The sequence below is a fragment of the Physella acuta genome, unplaced genomic scaffold, assembly GCF_028476545.2.
Source record: "Physella acuta isolate Inbredline_101_S28 unplaced genomic scaffold, ASM2847654v3 ptg000844l, whole genome shotgun sequence".
NCBI lineage: Eukaryota > Metazoa > Mollusca > Gastropoda > Physidae > Physella > Physella acuta.
Genome location: NW_026732361.1, coordinates 323,627 through 349,825, shown reverse-complemented (window position 1 = coordinate 349,825; position 26,199 = coordinate 323,627). Strand labels below are relative to the sequence as shown.

Below are 26,199 nucleotides of genomic sequence, written 5' to 3'. Positions count from 1 at the left end.
ATACGTCTAGAAAAAAAAAATCTGGTTGATTTTAGGTAGTAGATAAAACTGGCAAATACATGAAAAGGATTTTTGGGGTTCGTTTTGCGGGTTATTTTTTTAAAACTTTAAGTAAAGCCGAAAAGTCTACTCGATGTAACTAACACAATATATTTTTAAAAATCTTCAATGTTGCGTTTATTTCATTTAAGCGCTAATAATCACACTTCAAACAATAGAATTTAGTTGGGTAATCAAACCCAAGATTTTCTTGTAACTGTCTTTTTTCAGTAATGTGCAATGTCACCGTTATAGTCTCCAGGCTAAACAAATGTTCGATTCCCCTTCTCCACTTCTCTTCCTCTCCCCCCCCCCCCCCAATCCGAGCTGATAACCGGTCGTTCACTAATCCTGAGACCAGAAAACGTCCCAGCACAGGAGAGAAGGTCAAAGTTCACACTAGATAATCAGAGTTACTTCTCTTGGACGTGATACAATTTTCAACTGCTGGTCTGCGCTAAATTTAGACCCACGCGATCTTCCTGAAACGAAACGCGCTGCGCTTTTGAACTCGAGAAACACAACGCGGTGTTTATAAAATGGGGGTTGTTGTGGGCGTTGTTTAACCTATCGATGTTTAGGTTTAAACCTATAGGCGCCTAGGTTTTATAATCATGAAGGAATCTACCTAGTTTTGTACCTTTGTTAAACAGGGATGCACTGGATACGTCTTTATTTCATCTATGTGCCAGATACATTTTTTATTATTGTTGCAGAATGTATTCATTTGTTCGAAAAGAAGCTTCTGCCTTTTGTCGTCAAGCCAAAAAGGTGATCTCCCCTGTCCCCTACTTGACCTTTCTATTTTGGCTTCTTGCTGTTCCCGCAGAACTGTCGCGGTTGTTTGATGGAAGAGATGCGTAGGTGGAATGTTTATTACTTTACTTAACCTACACGTGTCATTTTTTAAAAGAATAAATTAAGGTAAATTATATTGAAATATGACCCTCACATTTTGAATTTAAAAAATCAGACACCAGACTTACTTTGTAATGTGACGTCAGTTGTACTACGAAAAAACAAATACCTTCTGTACAATGAAATGTGACGTCTACAATGCTCTGTGAAGTTAGTTTTTCGATAAAATGTGACGTCCTATGTATTATGTGTCTAATACAATTTTTCACCTCTTCTCAAAGTACCAAGGAATAAATATTTCATTGAAACTATTTTCTTACCTTGAGAACTCCGAACCCCATTTTTGTCTGAAGCCAAGACTTGCCTGAACCTTGGTTTGTGTTGAATCATGGAGCGCGAAATTAAAGGGATTTACTGGGAAGGGGCTCTGGGTTTACGCTGCATTAAAATAACAAACGAGTGTCTTCATGCATCGTGGAGACATTTCTTCAAGGTCGTTTGTGCCCCCCTCCCCCTGCCCACCCATTCCACATTGTCAAGCAAGGTCACTGATGTAAGGGATTCGGAGGGGGAGGTGAGTGTGTGTGGGGAGGGTGCGGGTTGACAGCATCTAACGACTCCTCCTCTATCACCTGAACTTAACCACTCGTCTGATCTAAGACACCTCAACCCGTACCACATTATATACCACATATACATCAAACCCCACCTGAACCCCACATTCATACTAACACTTTGTCGCGACTATCAAAGTGAAAATTTATTAACCGTAAAAAAAACCCCTGCTACAAATTAGTTTATAAACTTCCAATTTACAGGGTGCCTTTCAGAATATATTTTTCTCTCTCGCATGTGTAAAGAAAAATGTAATGACCTCACTACTGTCTCATCCCTGGTCATGCCACACAAACACACCCTTCAGACCCACACAGTGGCGTCTTTGATGAGTATCGTGTGACGTCATCCGGTCATGTGATAAACCTGCCCAGACAGGTGGTATTTATGTGTATGTGTGTGTGTGTGGGGGGGGGGGGGGCACGACCCCACATACTTGTTGTGGCCTTGAGAAGTTAAATTTCCTGACACACTTTTTATTTTTAGTTTAACAATGTTTTTATCTCTTGTTTGTTTATAATCCTTTTCCGTTTCAATATATATATATATATATATATATATATATATATATATATATATATATATATATATATATATATATATATATATATATATATATATATATATATATATATATAAAACATTTTATATCGAAATTTAATTTAATGTTGGTCCATTATTTATGAGCAAATAGTGGCCCGCCAGTAAGTTAAAGCACCAACTAAATTTTATATCTAACTAAACATAACAGCTCCGGACTAAAAGGGTTAAATGGTTAATACCTAAATCGTCCGGGTTAGTTGTTGGAGCTTAAGGTTTGATGTCAAGCCGGTGCGAGCGAGTTTTGGGTTTCAGTTAGGATCAAATCCTTGGTCGCCCCGTCTAAGATGTCTGGTCGTGTTTGTTTTGGTTTCGTGGCGATGGTTACCGTTCTTGGCGTTTTAAATTTACCGCCAAAATCGCGGAGATATAATAAAAAAAAAATTTGTACCTCTATTTTTCTCCTTTCCCCCTCTACCCCTGCATAAAACACATTATATAACACGAAGAAAAGGAAATGAATATAAAAATTGCTAGACGATTTATACATTTTTTAGGTTTTTAATTACTCGCCGTCGTTCATGATTAAAACATTTTTACGTCATTTTAATTAACATCTGATCAGACATTACCAATACAAGTCAGAGAACGACAAAGGTTAATATCTTACGTTTTTTTTGTGTATGTAATTATCTACGAAAAACTTCTATGTCTCGAGAACATTTTTTTTGTATGTTATTGTCTACGAAAAACTTCGGCGTCTCGAGAAAGACGGTTTAGTGGTTTTAACATTCTGAACCCAAGGTTACCAATTAGCGTGCGGGGGTGACACTGATTCTCGCAAAATTTAACCCGTGTACCAGAATTACGACGGGATCTGTGTAAATAAACATGGGGGTTAAGTCATCCATTTTTAAAAAGCTCATGTTACTTGAACCTCCCCCACCCCCACCCCGCAACAACCGGCTCATGAAACCTGAGTGAGAACTCACACAATTGTGTCTAGACAGAGTACTCACGTTTGTTGCAGTGGGTCTTAAAATGATAGGGTCGTTCTTTTCAGTGCAAGAACACCCCAGTTATACACCTTAGATTCACATGAGTTAGGCCCTTACATTCACACGAGTTTTGTCCCTTACATTAATATGAGTTATGCCCCATACATTAACTTGAGTTATGCTCCTTACATTCACATGAGTTATGCCCATTATATCACGCACCGTACAAGACTACACATGCGATGTAGCCTAAACGTAACTGATTTTGTTGTGCAAGGGTTGATGTTAAAATTGAAGCTGGGATTAGGGTTAACGTTATTGTATCGATATGAAACCACGTAGGTTAAAAGTCGAGATTAAGGTTAGGGTCTAGACTAGTTACAGTTTGTGGTAGAGCCGCATAGTTTAAGTCGAGATTATGATTAGTGCCTGAGCATCTTGGGTGACGTGGACGAAACGAAACTAAAAGATTCTAAGAGCCTCACGCCAACATTTGGCCAACCTAGACTACAGCAACACATGTCCCAGGCTGTTCCCTCGTATAACCACCAACGTGAGAACCATTGTCTGCTCCACATATGTGTCAGGTTAACTCCACTGGCACATATCACCATGCCCCCCCCCCCCCCGCACACAGAAAAAAAACACCACACAACAAAAGCCATGGTTCGTATAAAATGGAGTATAAAATGAGACAGACAGACCTGCCTTTAAAATAACATTTCTCCGCAGATTAAAAAAAAACAACAACAACAAAAGTTGAGCGATGTTTGTGTAACAATAGATTTCGCACAGGAGAAAAAAAAACAAAACAAACCAAGCATTAAATTCAATCACACAAACAGCTATTCTAACCCCTACCAACCCCACGCCCCAAAATAATCTTTAAAACCCGAATTCCCAACACAACCGAAACCTTAAATAAAAAGTATCAGAAAACGTTTTGACTGACAATTCACAAAACTGCTGGTGATTGGCGCGGGTAAAGGTTTGTCAACCCACACACCCACACCACACCACCCACACCACCCACTCCACCCACATAACTGTTTATCAATAGCCACGTCAAAACCACAGACGGATAAGTGCAACAGAGGAGACTTCTATGTTGCTGACGTCCTCACTCCTTACCCCCCTCACCCCACACCCTCCCCCACTCACACACCCTCGAACAGACACCCCACAAATTTCTAGACAAAAAAAATACAATCACGCAACATCAAAGAGGACGCATTAGTTTTTTTTAACCATAAAAACGTATAAAACATTATCGCACGCAAGTTGTCTTATAAATGGATACTTTATTTACGTTCCTGCCCGCCCCTCCCTCTAAAGCCAACAAAACACAAGTAGAGTAGAGTGAACAGATTTTTTGGAAAATAAAGAATTTTTTTTCTTTCTAATACCTCACGCGCGTATTCATGTTCGGTAACTCTGGGCTGCATCAAAAGAATCTTAACATAGTGGATGTGATGTTGACGTCGTTATGTTGTGATGTTGACGTCGTTATGTTGTGATGTTGACGTCGTGATGTTGTGATGTAATGTCGTGATGTTGTGATGTTGACGTTGTTGTGGTGATGTTGGCGTCGTAATTTTGTGATGGTGACGTCGTTTTGTTGTGATGATAACGTCGTTATGTTGACGTCGTAATGTTGTGATGATGACGTCGTAATGTTGTGATGTTGACGTCCTGATGTTGTGATGTTGACGTCGTTATGTTGTGATGTGGACGTCGTTATGTTGTGATGTTGACGTCGTGATGTTGTGATGTTGAGGTCGTAATGTCGTTATGTTGGCATCATAATGTCGTTATGTTGGCGTCGTCATGTTGTGATGATGACGTCGTTATGTTGTGATTTTGACGTCGTGATGTTGTTATGTTGACGTCGTTATATTGTGATGTTGGCGTCGTAATGTTGTGATGTTGACGTCGTAATGTTGTGATGTTGGCATCGTAATGTCGTTATGTTGGCGTCGTCATGTTGTGATGATGACGTCGTGATGTTGTTATGTTGACGTCGTTATATTGTGATGTTGGCGTCGTAATGTTGTGATGTTGACGTCGTAATGTTGTGATGTTGACGTCGTAATGTTGTGATGTTGTGATGTTAACGTCGTAATGTTGTGATGACGCTGTTTTAAAACAGTCAAACATTGGATCAGATGGGCATTTGGGGTATAAATAGAAAATAGGTGTATTAGCTTTATCATTTAAAACACACCGGTGCAAAGCTATGAATCTCTGATATTTTTTTTTATAAAGGAGCATGTTGATTGTGTAAACTTATATAACACTGATCACTTCACTATATATTTCACATATATTTATCTATTTATATAAGAAGACGTTATATTATCTGTTACAATTAGAAAAAAAAATATCATTTTCCATTTTTAGTGGCATTTTAATTTAATATTTTTGCATATGAATTAACAGGTTGTACTTTCATTTACCTTCTCAAGAAATTTCCAAAACTAGGAATTTTGGGTCTTAAATAAATAAACTTTTTTTTGAAAAATAAATTGCCGTAAAATTAAACATATCCTAACACAAGTAAAAGAGAACACATATTTGATAATCACCCCACCAAGAAATCAAAGTCAGTAACGCACACAAATCCGAACAAATCTCGCACATTTGAAGATCCCCTCCACTCGAGAAAACACGTCCATTCATTAATCCAGCCGCCACTCACACTCTCACACACTCACACCAGACAACCCCCACACGATTATCGCCAGGTTATCTGCCCCTGCTCGCCGTGAGTGTACACGAGAAATGTCTTGTAGAATCTCGCTCACCCTCAGACGTTGTACAACTGGCACTGTGTGAGTGGAATGTGATGGACGACGGGCCTACGTGACTGTAACTTTATCCTGGGCCCCAAAACATTCTTTTCTACCGTAGCTATATATATATATATATATATATATATATATATATATATATATATATATATATATATATATATATATATGTATATATATATATATATATATATATATTGTTACGTACCCCCTTCTCTAATCCTTTCGAACTAGTCAGGGGATCGTAAACAAGAAGAAGAAAAATAAAAATAAATAAAAGCCAACTTCAGTAATCTCTATTTATTCGCCACAAAATACAACATCTCACATTAACCCGCCACCGAAGTACAACAATCAGAAATATACACAAGTAACTACAACAACTAAAGTTCTTAGAACGACTACCCTACTTGTCCCTAACCGTCTAGCCTAGCCTAAGTCTAAAACATGTCGTGGCTTTCCACTAGCTCACAGAGACGACCCGTGTCTGTCTCCCCTAAACCTAGCTATCCGAGACGTCCGTCCGTCTCCGTGTGTGTGTCCCGAGTGTCTGTGTGTCCTAGAGTGTCTGTCGAGTGTGTCCGTGTCCCCCTAGTCTCCGGTCTACCCTCCTAAAGTACTCAAGTCGTCCCAGACTAGTGTGGGAACCTTGTTAATCGAGCCTGACCCCCAGGTCAGGTCAGGTCAGGACATGACCGTCCATCTCGGCCCTGTGCGAACTGGAAGGTTTTCCCAGCCGTAAAACACGGACCGTCACTAGCCTAGATCAAGCATCAACGGTCAGCCCGTGGTGTCACCAGGTAATTTATGGGCTGTTGGCCACGTTAATAGCCGAGTCCCCCAAGACACCAGGTATGCATTGCCCACAGCGTGGTACCCAATCCGGTGTGGCCGTCACGGCCCAAAGGTTCTCACGGCCAGCACTGGTCAGCCTCTGACCACCGCCAGGTTGATGGATGAGCGTGAGATCGCTACCCCAACATATGGGTCAGCCCAGGTTAAACACCAGGTGGTCGTAACACCCCCACCCTTCAAGAAATTAATTCGCCACCACATGGTGAATTAATTGAACCTCTCTTACTAGACAACCATACCAATCTCACAATTCCTCAAAAGTCCCAGAATAAACCTAAATGGGACTAAATCCATTTAACATAATCATTACTAAAAAGATAAGAAACGTGAATGATTTAGTCACAATAGCAAGTTTGACTAAATACCCCAAACACAATGTCATCAAACATAGACATCAAAGTAAATAAAACAGCAAATCTGCAACACATGTGTCACTGTCGCAAATAATGCTAAGATTGAAAACCAACAGTCTTCGTTTTACTGATAGTTACGTCATCAGTCAACAAAACTTGTCAATACAATTAAAAACTGTCACGAATTCAACAGCATGTAAAACATTAATAACAATTTTTTTTTTCAAACAAGACATGTAAAAGGTACATTCTTTAAGCCTAAAAACAGTTCATTTTGATTAGAACACTTGCATCCTGGGAAAACATGAAACAGTCAATATAGGAAACAGTTCTATAACAGGCTTGAAACTCAAAGGTACACATTGTCCTTATGTTTCCGTCTTGCGGGTCATCATGAGTTCGTAAATATAAATCTTTAGCCGAACTTTATAACGTCGCAGCACAATTTTAGTGACGGAGATATTATCCGCCCACAACAAATACACCGAGCCGCACAAAGAGAGGTCGATTTCACGCCCCGTCTCTGTGAAAGTGAGGTGATATGCGCTCACATGTACACATTCTCGGTTGACGGGAGAAGTGTGACCCGCTGAGGTCACATTACCGATCTTCCCCGGGTCGGTCAAAGAACAATAAATCAGCTCCGAGATAAGGGGAGGGAAGCCTGAGTTAGGCTCAACTCCAAAACAAGAGGTAATGACTTGGCTCGTCGCCGACGCGGACAAAAGATTCACCGTCTCCTCGATCTCTGGATGTAAAACACCATCCACGTGACCTCCAGGTGAGGTCATGGCCTCCAGGTTGCTGGACTTGGTCGGGGAGAAATCAAATACTGCTGGGATCATGGGAGGACAGCCCGTGTTAGGCTCACCTCCAAGACAATGGGTAACAATTTCGTCTGTTACCGAGGCTGGCAAAAGATTCGTTGACTCGTCTATCTCTGGATGTAGAACACCATCCACGTGACCTCCAGGTGAGGTCATGACGCCTTCAAGACCACAAGTAGTAAGGTCTTGATCAGATACAGTTACTGGTTCAGGTTCAGACGAGGACAGCCTGTTCTCATGGGTATTCACTCTCTCGGTGGTTACCGTGATTTCAGCGGGGGTTGTAACCACTGGTTCTGATATTGACTGCCCCTTTTCATGACTGGTCAACATCAGAGTGGTTGCCGTTATATCATCGGTGGTTGTATCCACTGGGTCAGATATTGACAGCCCCTTTTCATGACTGGCCAATAACAGAGTGGTCGCCGTGATTTTATCTAAACCAATAATTTGCTGACTGCCTTCAGTACTTGTCGGCAGACAACTTTCGACTCGTAAGCTATCAGCACGTTTTGACGTTTGTGCTGGTTCTGCTAGGTTAGAGTCGACTTCAGGGACTGAGCCAAAGCTAGTGGCAGCCTTAGTCTGAGACTGACAAAACTCACTACCTACTCTATCAGACAACAAACTATCTTCATCTCTATACCGATCCTCGGAAACTACTACACTAGCCTGAGAGAAAACAGAGACAGATTCTGGAAAGTCAAACAACCCACTAATCTGCGCCTCCTCCCATAGCCTAAGTAAATCCCGTTCCCTCCTGATCTCTAATAGTTTAATTTCATGTCCGAACAGTTTCTCTAAACTTTTAATGTTAATTTCCTTCCAAGATTCTGACATGAATATATCCCTCCTGATCTCTAACAACTTATCCTCTTTTTCTCTCGCGATCTCTAACATCATAACTTGAAACTCTCTCTCAATTTCTTCAACCCTAATACGCCCGATCTCATAATATTCTATAGAGTCTAGACACTCCTCCTCTAATCTACCTGTATTTACCAACTCAACACAAATATGATCTCGTAGAGCTCTATCTCTATCCGAGACATCAACCTCTAGTCCTAGCTCCTCAACTAGACACAACAACTCTAAGCGACAAAACCTGTCTAAAACTTCTAGAGTTGGACACTCAATAAAACTCATTACGTCCATGATTCACACTTACGGAACTTATCCAGCTAAATGGTGGCGGTTAACTACTAAAAAATGTGGCTCACAACAAAAACTTTAACTTAAACATTAAAAGTAGGGCTATCACCTTTGACACTTGAAACAGGTAGACACCAGCTATACTGGGCCAACCAAACTAAGATATCCAGCTACACTGGATCACAAACGATTCACTCACGTATACTGGGAATTGACCCTCCAGCTATACTGAGCAAACCAAATAAAATTTACGAATTTATTCACGTACCTGGGAATGACCCTCCAGCTGTACTGAATAAACCCGAACACTCCAGTTCCACTGGACCACACAAAAATATTCGAGTATACTGGGCATTAATCCCTCCAGCTATACTGAATCAACAAAAAAAATTCCAGCTCTACTGGACCAACATAAAAATCAAGCAAAATAAACTCAGTGTCAATACAAAGGTGATAAGCTCGCTACTTACTCAATGTTTGGAAAACTCTCCTGATTCCGTGAACAACTTTACTCTCACTACTTCTAAAACTTAAAACTAAAACACAAGCTCGTGAGCCCCCAACTGAAAATGGCATCAAAAGAAACTATTCAACTCGTTGTCTGTACTATCCCGGACTCTAGCCGCCAATTGTTACGTACCCCCTTCTCTAATCCTTTCGAACTAGTCAGGGGATCGTAAACAAGAAGAAGAAAAATAAAAATAAATAAAAGCCAACTTCAGTAATCTCTATTTATTCGCCACAAAATACAACATCTCACATTAACCCGCCACCGAAGTACAACAATCAGAAATATACACAAGTAACTACAACAACTAAAGTTCTTAGAACGACTACCCTACTTGTCCCTAACCGTCTAGCCTAGCCTAAGTCTAAGACATGTCGTGGCTTTCCACTAGCTCACAGAGACGACCCGTGTCTGTCTCCCCTAAACCTAGCTATCCGAGACGTCCGTCCGTCTCCGTGTGTGTGTCCCGAGTGTCTGTGTGTCCTAGAGTGTCTGTCGAGTGTGTCCGTGTCCCCCTAGTCTCCGGTCTACCCTCCTAAAGTACTCAAGTCGTCCCAGACTAGTGTGGGAACCTTGTTAATCGAGCCTGACCCCCAGGTCAGGTCAGGTCAGGACATGACCGTCCATCTCGGCCCTGTGCGAACTGGAAGGTTTTCCCAGCCGTAAAACACGGACCGTCACTAGCCTAGATCAAGCATCAACGGTCAGCCCGTGGTGTCACCAGGTAATTTATGGGCTGTTGGCCACGTTAATAGCCGAGTCCCCCAAGACACCAGGTATGCATTGCCCACAGCGTGGTACCCAATCCGGTGTGGCCGTCACGGCCCAAAGGTTCTCACGGCCAGCACTGGTCAGCCTCTGACCACCGCCAGGTTGATGGATGAGCGTGAGATCGCTACCCCAACATATGGGTCAGCCCAGGTTAAACACCAGGTGGTCGTAACAATATATATATATATATATATATATATATATACATATATATATATATATATATAATATTTACAAATATATCGTAGGACGCTGTGAAAACAATGTAGGTTGAAATACTATGAACACAACTAGAGGAAAACAAATCACACGTGCCACATCACTCACCTAAACACAATCCGTGTATGAAATCACTCATGCGTGAAATAATTAGCCTAACGCTAGCGTTACCCGTGACTTATTAACGTAATGACTGATTGGTTTGTACGCCAGGAGACGGCAGACACAGCACCTATCACTGTCGCAGGTAGAGTTGTGTGCCAGATAGTGCAGGTGTGCTAGAGATGCAGGTGTGCTAGAGATGCAGGTAGGTTGCAGGTAGGATGCAGGTAGGGGCGTAGAGGTTGAGTATCGAAGGACACATAGTTGAGGTTAGGTTCTATTGTCTTTAGTGCACCAGACCAGGTGAACAGTTAGTCATTGGCGTGATGTAAGCATTGGTGTAAGTGTAAGTTGTAAGTGTAAGTGTAAGCTAGCATTGATATCAGTTGGTGGGGATGTAAGCTAGCATTGGTGTAAGTGTAAGTTGGTGGGGATGTAAGTTAGCGCTGGTGTAAGTGTACGTTGTTGTTATCACCAATTGGTGTAATTTAGTGATAATGTAAGCTAGCATTGTAAGTGTAAGTAGATGGTTCAAGGTACTTTGGTGTTAGTGTAAATTAGTGGGAATGTAAGCTGGCATTGATGTAAATGTAAGTTAGCGAGGATGCACCCTAACATTGGTGTAATGTGTTAACAAATGTAAGCAGATAGTAATGTAAGCTACACTGCACACTAACAATGTTTTGACAACTAGTTATTGAAATAAAATGTACCAAAAAACCAATTTCCCAGATTTTTTTGTCAGATGAAACGAAAGTTGCGCTTCTAGGTGAAGGTGAAACGTTTTGCATGACTAGGATGCAGGTACATTGAGAAGGGTGGATACAAGCTGGATATACCCGGCGCTCTCGGGTTTGCGGATAATTAAAAATTTACGATTAAACGTTGATATGCAAATATATATATATATATATATATATATATATATATATATATATATATATATATATATATATATATATATATATATATATATATATATATATATATATATATATATATATATATATATATATATATATATATATATATATATATATATATATATATATATCCCTAACCCTTGCAACCATAAACATATATATTCGGTCGGACGTACATACGTACGGCACAATTTATACCTTTCATATAATAGATTAATTAATTATTGTGTTTTTTAGTTCCTATATTTAAAGATTTTCTCCCTTTACCAGTTATGAATGAATTGCGGCCCATTGTTAATGTAATTTACACAGATTCAATACAAAGGGAAGTAAATATGTGAGCTTGTAACGAAATGGAGATTTTTGTATTTGCGACTTACAATCATGTATCGTAAAAAATAGACACTCTAAAATAAAAACTGTGCAATGTAACTAAACGAAAAGCATGAGTGAAACTGTTTTATTCGTACAAAATGGACACAAAATTTCATGAATAAAAAATGAAACAGATGCCGTTTGTGTTTCTCACCAAGTGCGCATAAAAACGCTCTAAACAAACATCTGTATTTCTCTAGAGGCGCGCCATTAACATGCTCTCGACCAACGATTCCACGACCAATTCACAACCGTGAGACCAAAAAAAAAAAAAAAAAAAAAAAAAAAAAAAAAAAAAAAAAAAAAAAAAAAGCATTAAAATATTTGAAAAAAAAAAGAACGTTGGAATGAACACAAGCCATGTTAACCTACGGCGTGAGTTGATTTTAAGTTTAGCGTTTCGGATATTTCATACAGCGATAGTGATGGTGAGATTATCCCTTGAAGTGGTGGGAGTATTGGGTTATCTACGATCATTTATGACATACAGTTCTCAGTTATAATGTGCTTCAGTCAATTATGATGGGAAAATGTAAACATAACATGTCTCATTTTCGACAGGCTTCTACTAGTACTTGAGATAATCGCAAGCCAAATGTTGGAGTGTTGTAATGACTAGTTAATTGTGAGGTAGATGTTTTATTTCTGTTGGTTCTACAGTGGGACTAGCTCCACCGTGTCCGGCAATTAGCACACCGGATCTGGCACTAGCTATATTTGGTCCGGCACTAGACACACCTGGTCCGGCACTAGACACACCTGGTCAGGCACTAGACACACCTGGTCCGGCACTAGACACACCTGGTCCGGCACTAGACACACATGATGCGGCACTAGACACACCTGGTCCGGCACTAGACACACCTGGTCCGGCACTAGACACACATGATGCGGCACTAGACACACCTGGTCCGGCACTAGACACACCTGGTCCGGCACTAGACACACCTGGTCCGGCACTAGACACACCTGGTCCGGCACTAGACACACATGATGCGGCACTAGACACACCTGGTCCGGCACTAGACACACCTGGTCCGGCAGGTACACATGGTCCGGCACTAGACACACCTGGTTCAGCACTAGACACACCTGGTTCGGCACTAGACACACCTGGTCCGGCACTAGACACACCTGGTCCGGCACTAGACACACCTGGTCCGGCACTAGACACACCTGGTCCGGCACTAGACACACATGATGCGGCACTAGACACACCTGGTCCGGCACTAGACACACCTGGTCCGGCACTAGACACACCTGCCCGGCACTAGACACACCTGGTCCGGCACTAGACACACCTGGCCCGGCACTAGACACACTGCCCGGCACTAGACACACCTGGTCCGGCACTAGACACACCTGGTCCGGCACTAGACACACCTGGTCCGGCACTAGACACACCTGGTCCGGCACTAGACACACCTGGTCCGGCACTAGACACACCTGGTCCGGCACTAGACACACCTGGTCCGGCACTAGACACACCTGGTCCGGCACTAGACACACCTGGTCCGGCACTAGACACACCTGGTCCGGCACTAGACACACCTGGTCCGGCACTAGACACACATGATGCGGCACTAGACACACCTGGTTCGGCACTAGACACACCTGGTCCGGCACTAGACACACCTGGTCCGGCACTAGACACACCTGGTCCGGCACTAGACACACATGATGCGGCACTAGACACACATGGTCCGGCACTAGACACACCTGGTCCGGCACCTGTATTACCAACCATGGAACGTAATGCCGGTCTATGTAACAGATCAAACCAGAGAAGTCTCTACGATCTTGTAAGCTGAGCAAATAAACACAACGCCATTTTGGAAACTTAGTCATTGTGGGGACAGGGGGGGGGGGTGTGCTTACACAAGTCGGTCTGAGTATCTGTACAAGGGGGATAAGTACGTTCAACAGAAATACAACAAGGGAGGCGATACCTACTTCTCATATTCACCTACACATATACACCTACACATCTTGCACAAAGAAAGGCTTTGTAATGTTAACAAAAAAAGAAACTTCTAAACAGACATTGCGTATCGATTCAATTTCAGCAGGTATCGATACTATCTAACTCTTGGGCTAGTTTAAAAAATTAACCATAAGCTTACCCCAAATCCTTACACTATACTCTAATCCTAACCTCTTATCTATCAGTCAATAGCTGGTACAGTAAATAAGGGTTGGCACCAAGGCGAAAAATTTAGAAGGGTAGGTGGTTATAGGGGGGGGGGTGAGGCCTGTATTTTATTGCACATTTGGTTGTTAAAAAAAACGACGCCATCGTTTTTGGGCGGCTCTCTTTATTTGCGCCCACGTAAGCCCCCCCCCCCTCCCCCCAGCCCTCGCCGTGTCCCCCTCTAGGATCTCCTTGACCGGCCTACCCTTCTCTTCACCTGCGGACTCCAGTCTCGCGCTCTCCTGGCGATGGTGTCCTCTTTTTCTTCTCAGGATATGCCCTATCTATGCCCTATTGGTGGGTTTTAATGCCCCTGTCTATTGGCGAGTGCTCCGTCAACCAGGTTAGTCTAATCGCAGGGTTAATTTACGATGAAGGTACGATTAAACCTGCAAGACAGGGTTTAAAGGGTTAACTGCATCAATTGCATTATAGCATTATATTAGTTGTGTTGAGATCACCCAGTCTCTATGACGGAGCACTGATGCAGTAACACAACTAGTCTGACAGCATAGTGGACTCACCCTGATATCATTCATGCACGTGCTAGCACTCACACACGTGATGGGGGGGAGGTGGAAATGCCAAATGGCATAAAACGATGGAGGGAAGTACAGGTGAGGGTTGTACATGTGAGAGGGGAATCATGGGAGACTGGAGGGAGATAGAAGAGTGGATCTGATAAAGACATCCCGTGCAATTACACTACGGACTGATGATTTGAATAAAATGATTGAAAGAGCAGAGCGGATATAGTGTAATTATTATTTTATTTGAGTCTATTTATAAACGGAAAGGATCCTTTTCGTCTTTATTTTATGTTCTCAATATGTTTTCAGATTTTATATAATTGCAAAAATGAAATAATTGTATCGGAATTTATCTTTAAGAGAAAGTAAATGTTATAATAAAGAATTCTAATTAAAAAAGAAAATAGTGAATGAGAGACTTATGGTCTTCGTTAGCAAAACTAAACTATTAGATAAAATAAGTTGTATAACATATTTAAATGCCTTATGTAACAGTTATTAATTTCTATAATTTGTTCTAAAAAAATAACAGATATAGTTTACGATAGAAAATGTCTGATAAAGAATATAAAAAGCAATCAAAATTCATAACACAAGTTATCTACCCTGTATAATTACTTCATGGGATGAGCTATCTCCCCTTAATGAACATCGCTCAGTCGTGAGTTTCTGCAAAAACCCAGGCAGACATCTTTATGTACACTCACAGGTGTAGAAATGAATAGAACTACACCCCCACCCCACATCACCTCATTTTATTCAACGCCAAACCCTGACCTTCAACAATCAAACATATCTATCTCACCCTTCCCCCCTAGCTCCCCTCCCCTCCCTGACCCCCCACCCCACAGCGTTGCGTCTGCACAGTGAGGTTAATAGGCACTCGGATTACAAGCAGATCTGTAGCATGGCCTCCTTTATCGTCTGCTTGTGTCTGATAGTTGAGTAACGTCTGCCGCATGTCTGTGTTTGTTGTTACAACTATAAGTGTAGGAAACCTCTAGACAACTGCCACATATGTCTATATATAATTATATATATGTATATATATATATATATATATATATATATATATATACCACGCCTGTACCACACCTGTACCACACCTGTACCACACCTATACCACATCTATACCACACCTGTACCACACATACACCACACCACAAGACAGCGCCACATGACCGGAGGTTTTACAAGAATCGACAACAAAACGCATGCTAAGAATAGTTGACAAGTTAACAGCAAGTAAAGACTTGATAAAGAAACAAGAAACTTGATAAAAACTTGATAGAATTATAAACTTGTCAAACGACGGTGAAGGAAACCGCCGGCTCCTGTTTTAATTACTGTAATCATCGTTAATTATCTGACACCCTAATGCATGGGAGAAAACAAGAAATCTGTGAGTGGGGTGGGGGGGGGGGGGTTTGGGGAGGGGAGGAGTGTCACCTGTCACCTGAAATGATTAAATGCCGGTTAGAATGTCAGAAAATTACTTTATGTTTGACGAAATGTTAGTAGAGAAAAACAACTTAAAACATGCACATATTCAGGCTGTGTATTTCTTCATTTGTCAGCATAAAACGTTTTTAGATAAGATAGGTGTGTGTGGCGGGGTGTGGTGGTGTGTGTTTGTCTGTGATTTGTCTTACTGTCGGCTGTTGGTCTGTGTTTTCGCCCTCTTCACACCAACACGCTGGTGTTAAGCTCCACCCAGCGCCATTTACATTCTTGTACACTCTACGGCAACACATTCGCATTGTGCACCGTGCAATGTGCACCGTGTTCACGTCTCGCTATGTGTACAGTCTGGACACAGCCAAAACATGTTGAACACCTGCAGTTTGAACGCAACACATGAGTAAAAGAATAAAGTTGGACATTTCGTGATTAAAAGATTTCGCCACTGGCTTGAATAATAGACGCTTTTTCGTTGGTGGTGGTTGGTATGAGTGTGGATGGGGTTGGGGCGCTTGGAATTTTAAACAGGGAGAGGGGGTTAAACAAAGAAGGGTGATTGTATCAGCTATATTTCATCCCAAATTATGACATCTAAGGATCTATTACTTTTAGGTGGGGCAGGTGGACCTTTCTATATAAAAAGTGGTGACAATAAATTGCAGCGAGACCTAGGTTGGTACATGATTGGATAGCTAGGTCTGCTATATACCTTGCAATCGTCGCTTTCCCTGATCAGGACTGCTGGACACAGGGTCGCTCTTCCTACTCCGGTCTGGGAAACCAACTCGAGACATTCAGGTTAGCAGTGATGCGCTACCACCCGACCATTTATTACCCACACATTTCTATAGTGGCTAAAAATACAATTGAACATTACAAAAAAGGATATGTTTAGCATGCGTTTGCTAATCAAAGTTTGAAAGATAGAACAACGGAGTTCAACTATTGAAGGAGAACTTTTGTCGTTACATTAGCACCTCCCTCCACTCCCCCCCCCCCCCCCGTTTCTGGAGTTGCTGGAGGTCGGGCAGACGACAATTTGTACCACCCCCACCCCCACCTCGACGCTAATCCCCGCGCTAATCTTGACATGGGTGAGCACGGGACAAATGAAGACAAGCGCTCATCTAGACCTCTAGCCTGGCTTCAAAATTCGTCTGCGGCGGCTCGCGTTTCCGGGTCACAGAGTTCACGGAGATACGGCTACAGGCAGTGTGGGGGCCGGGGTCAAGGGGTCAATTAGACGAATACAGGCCCCCAGCGTCAATTAGACAAGATGGGCAGACGGCCGCTGGATACACGAGACATTGCCGGGCTATCAACAACATCTACTCAGTTCTTACTCCCTATCCCCTTTAAATCTCAGTTATCTGCCCCCACCCCCTGCCTCCCCTAACCTCCCATCAACTAGATGCAGCACTAACAATTATTCTACATCCAACCGTAAACCCCCCCCCCCCTTCCCACATAAACCTTAATCTCCACTCCCTACATTTAACCACACCTCTCCCTACCCAAATTTAACATCAGCTCCCCCTCCACCTCATTTAGCCTCAACTCCCCCTCCCCGTATTCCACCAAACACCCCTCCCCCTATGTACACATCGTTCCACCAACTATATACACATCTCCCTTCTCACCAACATCAAGCTCCCCTCCCCTCCCCGCGTCCTCACCCCAGGGCCTACACTACAAAATTATCTTAACACCCTTTAACAGCAGGTCAGATTATCACACGTTATCACATAGGCGTCGTGAGTTCGCGCCCAGCCACCGCCACCCACCCACAACAAAATCTTATTCTGTTTGTTTAGTCAAGTCCTGTATCAAAAGTATCATGATAATTTTTTATATGAAAACTTATCATGATACTTACACATACATTCCCCAAAAACCCAAACACACACGAAAATTTTTATTTCTCCAGCTCCGAGTATAATTCCTGTTTCACTTTTTAAAATCCACTCCTCGCAACGTTATCTAAAAATAGATTTTTGTTATCGTATCGGTTTTTAAACTGTTACCATGGTAACGACACTGTTGACAGGAAATAAGTCGACCGGAAGTGTTAGTTAATGCGAATTTAAATCGAAAAGGCTATTATTATAACGTTAACTATCTTTACACTTTTAAAAAGTTCATTGATTTTTTTTGAATTAGTATTTTTCGCAAATCTGTGTGGTGCTTTTTTGCAGTTAAAAATATTATCACGGACCACTTACTAGACGTACAGACGTTGTATTAATACATTAAAACGGGAACGAATTCGTCGTCTAGTCAACGTGTGTGTATAAGCGTGTCGTACTGGAATTCCAACTGGAATTATGTTGTTATTATATACATTCCTGGTAGAACGTTTGACTGCTTACCCGAAGGTCTCGAGTTCGAATCTCACTTCGGGCTTGTGACTGTAGGACGTCATTGAGTCCACTCGCTCTGATGGGAACCTGACTTATGTTTGGAAATATAAAGGCGGCTGGGCAAAGTGCAGAACCCACCATCCCTTCATATGCCGAGGTCAAGAAACATATGAACTCTGCTTCATCTTCCCAATGGATCGCTAGGTGTATAGAGGAATATTTACTTTTTGATTTATAAGATATATATATATATATATATATATATATATATATATATATATATATATATATATATATATATAAAGTGTTTTGACTGATTGTTACATTGTTTAAATTAATGAACACACTAGACATGAAAAGTTTCGTAAAAGGAGTAGGGTATGTAACTTGCGATGACGCCTGCAAGAACGTGAGTTAACTGAATGGAACATTACGAGTGGGTTGTTACATTAGGGCTGTCTCACTGCAACATTTTTTAATCCAACGTAAAGTCTTCCACTGTTTCGGTTTCATACCTTGATTTAATCCCGTGAAGCTACACATCTCTACCAGACTCTGTTTTGGGCATCTCTCTTTAGTGGAGCTAACGTAAGCCCCGCAACCTCTCCTTCTCCAGGATTGCTTGGTTTTATTCCCATGCCTTGATCAAATCCATGAAGCCCATTTGTAGCAAAGAGCTGGAGCTATACATCTCTACCTGACTTTGTTTTTGGTAGCTCTCTTTATTTGAGCCCATGTAGGTCCTGAAACCCTTGCTTCACTTTCCATAGTCCTTATTTTATTTTATTTTCATGCCGGTATGTAGACCATTCTACAGAAACCCACTTTAATATGGAGATTATTGCCGATAAATATACTAGTTTAATAACAATACTTAGGATGGAGTGGCCTAGCGATAGAGATCTAGACTGCTACCACGAAAGTCTTAAGTTCGAATCCGGGTTGAAGTCAGTAGACCGTCCCTGAGTCCACCCAACTCTGATGGGTACTTAACTCACGTTAGGGAAAGTAAAGGTTGCTGGACATAATGCTAACAATATGCTCAGGCCATTCTGCTTCACTTGCCATATAGAGTGTCAGGTTTGGAAGGGGAACTTAACCAACGCTTAGATAATCTCTAACCCGAACAATTTTAAACTTAACCAGACGAGAGTTGACCGACCGAGATTTGAAGCCAGACGACATCTACATCACGTGGTCTTGACAAAATGTCTCATTTTTTAACGTGACGTCTGCTTGAACAATTCGGTCAACGATTCCACAGACCTCTGAAGTCTGCAGACACGTCCACACAATGGTTAGATACACAGGCACAATTCTATGGACTCACATTCTTCAAATGCAATGATGTACATACCAGATCTCAAAATACAGACATTTTTTGCGTGCTCAAGTTATATTGCACTACACCCCCCCCCCCCCCCCCCGGGACAATTTATGTGCGTCCCAGTTGTCGACCGACACTTTTTGTGGGCCACGTTGTCAAATATATTTTTTTGGGTTGCTTAGCAGACGCCATTAAAATTCTGCAGACGTTAATGTTAAATAAACGACGTGACCTGCTAGAGTTCCCCCCCCCCATCACACACAATCCCACCCCCTCTTTAACTTGGTATTAATTATTTTTTTTACGATAACCTTATAACACTACCCCTAGACATAACCTCAATTCCTACCAAAATTTTTTACCCTCACTCAATTTCTAACTTCAACTTTTAACCCTAACCTTACCACTAATCCTAACTGTATTTTAAATAATATATTTACGCTCTAACCTTACCACTAATCCTAACTGTATTTTAAATAATATATTTTCGCTCTAACCTTACCACTAATCCTAACTGTATTTTAAATAATATATTTTCTCTCTAGCCTTACAACTAATCCTAACTGTATTTTAAATAATATATTTTCGCTCTAACCTTACCACTAATCCTAACTGTATTTTAAATAATATATTTTCACTCTAACCTTACCACTAATCCTAACTGTATTTTAAATAATATATTTTCGCTCTAACCTTACCACTAATCCTAACTGTATTTTAAATAATATATTTTCGCTCTAACCACAATCTCATGTCAGAGGACCTAATACGTTGTAAATAAACGACTCTCATTGTTTCTGTCAATCTCCATTCTATATTTAGTACAGAAACCTAAGCCTTGATTGATGGGATATGTAACACCTGATAATCTTCCCTTATCAGATTATTTAACACAAATCAAGGGACGCTAGGAGGTGAACCAAGAGACCAGTTACTGCCCTTGTATGTGTAACACATAGTCACACAAGAGGTTCGCAGAACTGAAATTGAATTTTTGGATTATAGTGGTTTTCTTGATTTGAAATCACGGGATAAATTAAATAGTTAATGAAATAGTTGAGTTACTTTGTGGCATGGTATAGCTTTTTGTGGTGTGACAGTCGGGTGTTGAGGGACATTAGACACATATATTAAGAAGATCTAGGTAAATATAGTGGCGTAACCAGGGATAAAGGGGGAGGTGGGGGGGGGGGTAGATGTTGTCGATCACAAAACGAAGAGGGGGGAGGCAATTAGTCTAGAAAATATGTGACGGTTTGAGTCAACTGTCCCAAAGTGCCACATACCTGTGTACTCACTGTCAAAGCTACAGGTGCAGTAGAGTACGTCTATAGTTGTGTTTTTTTTTTTTTTTTTTTTTTTTGTACTTTGAGTTGCAATCCCGGACGTTTCTGGTTAGTTTTGTACTCGAACTCTGAACGTTCATGTTGGTGGTAAGATACTCTACTCACACGACCACGCCGTTCTCCATCGCTCGATAATCGCAAAAAATAAAAATAAAATAAAATAAAATAAATAACAACAGTGGCATGCTAAATGGAACGATTTATTTAAACCCCCTACCTCCATGTAATTAGAGACCCGGCTATATAATGCCACCATTCTCCCGGGTCAAATACTTGTCAGACGCCTGTGTCCTGTGTGGGGGTGAGTGGCATAGCTATAGAGACTAGGGTTGCCAGATACCTTTTCCGAAAATACTGGACACCTTTCCATCCTTCCCTTCTCAGGTATGCCGCAAAGCAGAAGAAGGGGGGTAACAGAGTATTATTCATATACTTGTCCAGTATTTATATTTATTTTATCCTGGACAGTCTGCTTAAATACTGGACTGTCCAGTTCAAAACTGGACACCTGGAAACCCTAATAGAGACCAAACGTATCGGTGTGGACGTCCTTCAATTATTTAAAGCGGTTTTAACCTTCCATTTCATTCCTTTGTCAAACAACCCCCCCCCCCAATCGAAAAACAAATGAGCAGAATCAAAACAAAATTTACAATGCTAATGTAATTCATATTTTTACTTCTTTCTTTTCTAACTACATAATGTAACCTATATGTGGCGTCATATTTCTTTACTCCCCCCCACATCGCCAAAAAGGTCTAACCCTGCCCCCCCCCCCCAGCTATCTTGAGTTCTGTGACGTCATGTGACGTCAACCTCCCATGACGTGTATGTGGTGTCAGTCACGTGACCCGGCGAGCTGGCACCTGCACACGATTTGCACGTGTCAGGATGTCCTCGATGATTGTTTACCAATCAACACCTTTGGTAGAGCCGAGCAGACGACTGATGGACAGACACCCCCACCCCTCCCCCTTCTTTAAGTATTAAATGTAAACAAACAGGTCCTACGTGTCGAGTGTCGACGAAGTATCCAAGTTAAGTTCCAGTCTGCACGTTTAGTTGACCACTGACCCGTCTAGATAGATTAGATAGTGCTGGTTCGAAACCCTCCAACACCGGAATCTTTTGATGTCTCGCCCGGAAATAAAACAATGACTGAAGGGGACGGCGTGGTGTGATGGTAGTGCTTACGACTGCTAATCCGAAAGGCTCGAGTTCGGATCCTGGGCTTGATTCTGTATAACGTCCTTGTGTCCACCCAGCTCTAATGGGTACCTGCCTCACGTTCGGGGAAAAAAAGCGTCTGTGTATAGTGCTGACCACACTATCCGTTTGTATGCTGAGGTCATTGAAACCCTATGTGCCTCGGGCACGAACGAAAAATAATATGATGATAATCCTCGGAAAAAAGTGTGTGTGTGTGGGGTGGGGGGGGGTTGGTATGAACATACAAGATCTACGATGACTAAAGAGCATAGTGGGGGGGGGGGCAAGTATACATGTCGATTTTTATTTATCCTACCCTCAAATAGTCATAACGAAAAACTGGACCCCCCCCCCCCATTACAAATTTCCATACGACAATACATTAACCATAATTCTAACAAAAACTGATTTTTTAAAAAAACCTCAATATATTTAAAAAAAACTAATACAGGAAGTGATGACATCATCCCCACAAAAAATTTCATTTCCGGTTCTGTGATAAACTTAGCTTTAATGGACACCAGCGAGAAAAGTCTCAAAGGTATTCGAGAGGTGTATAAATTCATTTAAAAATCTTGCACGGCGTAGTTACAATTAATATGGTTATAAAATCCTGTCTGTCTGGTTTTTTTCGGACTTTCCTAAAGATTGGATGTATTTGATGTTTTTAATATTTTCGGTAACTAAATAAAAATTTAAAAAAAAGCAAAAACAATTTGGTTTTCACGTGTAATGGCGACATAAACAATGGCCGCCATTAATTTTATTGTACACATTGTAAGCTAAAAATAGAAAAAATAGGTCATGGTGTTTAAATTTGCATAGTTATTTAAAAACTTGATCTGCAAAGTTTTGTAAACAAAATAACTATAAAGTGGGGCTGTCTGAAATCGATCACGGAGTTCCTTTACAGCCAATCAATGTTTGTCTTACGAAAGTGAAACATCGGGTTATAACTTAGGCTTGATGAAAATAAATAGAAATGTAGCCTTAAACTCAACAAATTATTTTCAAGTTCTCTGGATCTGCAACTTGTATAGCATTGATTCTAAAAATATTACATTTCTGAATTAATTTTAGGCTTAAGTTTTTAATAAAATTTTATCTTTTATTAGTTTTATAGTCCTAAATCTAAAAAAGCACATTTTTATTCCATGTCAACAACATTACGGAAGGAATCTCGTCAACTCGCTCGTGTCCATTAGAAAAACCCATCTCAAAAAGGTACAGTGTTAAATGAGATGCCTTACAACACCGATCTCTTAGCGACTTGAAACAACTTAACCCCCCCCCCCCCCCCCAACCCCCACCCACTTCCACCCACGCTACATACTACAAGCACATTCTCATGTCCCTAACTCTCCAGTTGATAAGTTTAAATCTGGCAGCCGTATGTCAACATACGTCTTCAGCTCCGACACACACATATTAGCATACACGTCAAATCTGATAGGTCAACATCGTGAAGCCAACAAGTTGTCCTGGTGGTGGGGGTGGGGGTAGGGGATGGGGGAGATGACGGGTTCAGAAATCTATTTTAGTTCGCGGAAACTTCAAAAATAAATTCATATTTTAGACGAAAAATACACGTTTGTTAAAAATCTCCGTTTATTTGTGGAGAGGGTGGGGGTAGGGGTGCTTGTTTAGAGATGTAGGGTGTATATAAAAGATGAGCAGGGTGTGTGTGGGGGGGGGGCTATAAGATTGGCGAGTAATGAAGGAAGCGATTATGTAATTTTGTAATCTCTAGCATCATAGCGGCATTTGCAGGAAGGTCAAACAAGAGCGGGCGTTGTAACGCGAATTGGTGGCCGTTTTAGCTTGGCCAAGATGGCCAATGTTTGGTTTATAAAAAAGAGTCACCCATTGGCTAAGAGAGAGGTTAAATATTGTTAGATGAAAGACGTGCTCACTTCATTTTTTTTTAAATTCCAGAAATAGCAACGTAGATTTGTATGGACATGGCATTGTTATGATCTGATGAACCCATGACAACATGACATATACATGACACTCACATGACATTTTGTACAAAACATAATTCTGACCAACGACGTGAGCAGAACATATAGGTTGGGGTTAGAAGCCCCCTCCCCCCCCCCCCACACACACCTTAACCCATGGATGTTCAAAGTTACAAAATATGTTTCTTACTACTTTACGATTTTGAGTTTATGAGTGACAGTATCGCTTTAAAATACTTGCATATAGACCCTTAGAATATCATATAATAACAGTGTTCTGTGCTATATATATATATATATATATATATATATATATATATATATATATATATATATATATATATATATGTGTGTGTGTGTGTGTGTATGTGTGATGATCTATTATGAACCCTACTCTCCCCTAACAATATCCTCCGTACGTCACTGGTTATGATATCAAATCACAAAACCAATACCCTAATCAGTCTATCTCATGTTATTTATTTTCCCTACTTTTAAAGCACTCTGTGCTTGTCGAAGTCTGTAATTTAAAATAACCAATTTAAAACATAATAAAAAGCTAGGTGCCTGAAACTAATCTAACCCAATTAAACGCTGGCAATAACATTATCATATGCCGAGGTCACAGAAAAACAGGTGAACTCTACTTCACTTGCCCCATAGGCCGTCAGGTTTGGAAGGGGAAGTTTACTTTTAATAACCCTATCTATAACCCTACCTTAGTACACGTCATATTAAGGCACACCTAGGTATTTCCTAGAAAACTATTTATTTAGTCTAGCCTAACTTTTTCCTAAGAGATTCTTGGATTTAGAGGACTTCTGTAAACAATTACTGCGCGAAATTTATGCGTTGAATCTGTCGTGACGAGGTGTCTTGCCACAGTTATGTGTGCAGTCAACCATGACGGTACCTGACTCTTTGACTCAGGCGGATGGCGCTAAGATCTGCCCCTATTTGGCAACACCTGTCACCTCCCTGCTGGTTCAAGGTGTGTCGACCACACATTACTAGGAACTCTCGTCACATATGTTAAAAAATGTGTTCACATAAATGAACAGTTTTATTACACATTTCATCCTTTACAATTTTGTAATTAATTAATTTATATTAGATCAATTAAGAAAAACAAAAAACCTATCGACTTACCGATGTCGAAATTGATATGATGGTTTCAGATTTCACAAAAAGTTATATCCACAAAATGTTAATCCACAAACAGTTGTATCCACAAAAGGTTAAATCCACAAAAATTTGAATCAGAAAAGGTTAAATCCACAAAATGGTGTATCCAGAAAAGGTTTATAATCCTCATATACTCTATTCACAGAAAACTTGAATCGAAACACATAGCACAAAGATAAGAATACATTTTTGAAATATTTTTTAACCACCAAAGTGTATCCCTAGATGCAACAGGTATGAAACGTCTGGATTATATCCACAGTAATCCAAGACGTTTATCACCGGAGTACAGATAACAGTATTCTGTAATCCAACCAGACTTTATACAACAGACATAAGACAGCTGAGACAGACTTAAGACAGACTTGAGACACACATGCAACACCTGTGTCTGTCAGCTGTCTCTGACAGATCCAGACGTCCTACGTGTCGACACACACACACACACACACCTCTGCTAGACAGATTAGAACTCTGTAATTATCTCACTAATTACTATCTAATCTGGAAGGTCACAATAGAAATCTCGTGTCTGTTAGAAGATTTGTTGATTTCATTTCATTACCTGGAGTGTTACTTTGTGTGTACGTAGAGACGGGACTAGTACCAATATCCATGCTTTAGGGTAGGCCTACATCCAGTGGGGTACGCCACGTGATATTTTAAAAAAATACATATGTT

At 40.9% G+C, this 26,199-nt stretch overlaps 1 protein-coding gene across 1 annotated transcript in view; it reads right to left on the bottom strand.

Moving 5' to 3' along the window:
* The window catches only part of LOC131951994 (uncharacterized), a 75,508-nt gene extending 49,832 nt beyond the window's left edge, over positions 1-25,676 (bottom strand). Inside the window, exon 1 of the mRNA XM_059314475.1 lies at positions 25,483-25,676. The gene's annotated coding sequence lies outside the window, so the exon portion shown is untranslated. The remainder of the gene's footprint in view (positions 1-25,482) is intronic.
* Between the last annotated feature and the right edge of the window lie 523 nt (positions 25,677-26,199).